The sequence below is a fragment of the Heteronotia binoei genome, chromosome 8 (assembly GCF_032191835.1).
Source record: "Heteronotia binoei isolate CCM8104 ecotype False Entrance Well chromosome 8, APGP_CSIRO_Hbin_v1, whole genome shotgun sequence".
Lineage (NCBI taxonomy): Eukaryota > Metazoa > Chordata > Lepidosauria > Squamata > Gekkonidae > Heteronotia > Heteronotia binoei.
This window is the reverse complement of record NC_083230.1, coordinates 81,485,952-81,487,857: the sequence shown is the minus strand read 5'-3', so window position 1 is coordinate 81,487,857 and position 1,906 is coordinate 81,485,952.

Genomic DNA, 1,906 nt, shown 5'->3' with positions numbered 1-1,906 from the left:
CCACACAAACTGCTCTTTGAGTATTACAGTGAGCTGCTTCAAATTATTATTTCCTTGCAGTCTTCCGCAGATGTGTGGCAAAGTTCTCCGTATGAGTGATGCAGGCAATCTTGGCTGAAAAAGTTAATCCTGAAGTTGTTTGCATGGTCGAACATCCTTGGGATGAATTCTTTTACCCGGGGTAGTTTGGCTGTCATTCTGCCTAATGGTGGTAAGAATGTTACTACCATTTACTGAGCATGGGCTCAGTGAAAACGCTTGTGTCTTATGTTTACTGGAATTTTAAATAATGTCTCAGGTTGTTCTATAATATTTTGCATTTGCAAGCAGACCGCATTGCTGACTCTTTGATATGCAAACTAATATGCAGTAATAGTGTGCATCTGAGTTTCATTAAGAATGTATCACTGAGAGCAGAGTTTCAGTCTGAGATTGCAATTAGTTGTTCATATAAACATTCTAAAAACCAGCAGTTCTATAAATAAACTGGAAATTGACAGCACAAAAAGTTTAGAGCTGTCCTGACCTCAACTACATTAATGTGGTATGAAAAATTATTATTTCATTTGTTCAGTGCACTTCTTTTGTAATGTTTGGTGCTAAATGTGCTGTACAGTATACATTTTGAGAAGTGTCTGATTTGTTTCATTACTTTATACAGGCTTGAATAACTTAACTGGTCATCATTGTCAACTTCGTTATATGTTGCATTTTAAAAATTAACAACTTTTCTTCAGTCCTTTAATGCTTTCTGTTTCTCCATAACTAACATGTTTTCATTAAAAACTGTTCTGAAGAATTCATTAGGAAATTAATCTTGTGATCTGTTGACCTAATTGTATTTAAATCTTCCCCATAATCTTGATTAGTTCTTTTAAAGGTCTTCAATACTTTCTAGTTATCAGTTTCTTTGATGTAGATTTCTCATTAAGAACAGGCTTAAGAGAAAGTTTCTCAACAGTCTTTCAGCCATTAATTTAATCCATTCTCACTTTCAACATTATTGACTTTACCTGGAATATTTTCCTGTTTAAAATTTATTATTCTGTTTCACACAGCATCTTTCCCACTGGCATGTGTGTCTGTAAAATGGTCTGAGGGCCAAACTGGATGTTACATCTGTCAACCCATTTTACAGACACTCATGGCAGTGGGAAACTGATATTCCCAAGTATGGCAAGACCCAGTTTGGCTCAGGAGTACAGTGTGGGGAGAGGAGGCGCTTCATTCTCCCCAAATGTGGGCCCCTTTTTGTACTCAAACTTGATGGCTAAACTAGATGTTACATGTTTTACGTACACAAGGGCCCAGGGTCGATCCCTGCCACCTCTTGCTAAAAAGGATCTTGGCAGGGTTCAAAATGTATGCATTTAGTACATTTTAGCCTACTCTTCCTCCAAGGAACTCAAGGCAACATGCATTGATTTCCCTCCCTCTGTTTAACCTTCACAACTTTGTGTTGTCCAATTGAATGACAGTGAATGACCCAAGATCACCTGGCAAGTTTCACAGTATGGTGAGGATTTGAAGAAAGGTCTCCCAGATTCTGTCCCTCCACTACATCAAGCTTTGCCAAAGGATTTGAGGAGAAAGAGAGTTGCTTCTAACTAGGGAAGGCAATACTGTGTTAGATAAACCAGCAGTTTGGCTCACTATAAAGTTGAATGTTTCTCCGATGCAGTGTTCTGTTATAAACACACAAAGCTGGGAATCTGCTGTACATACCAATTTATGATCTGCATACTCTCAGCAAAATAAACACTTGTACCATATTCTAGTCTTTAATTTATGTGTAAGAAAGCATGGTGTGTAGTACCATTTGCACTAGTAGACCCCCCCCCCCAAAAAAAAACCCACAGAGAAAACTAGGTAGATTGAAGCCCAAAGCAAACTTGCTTTTCTGTTG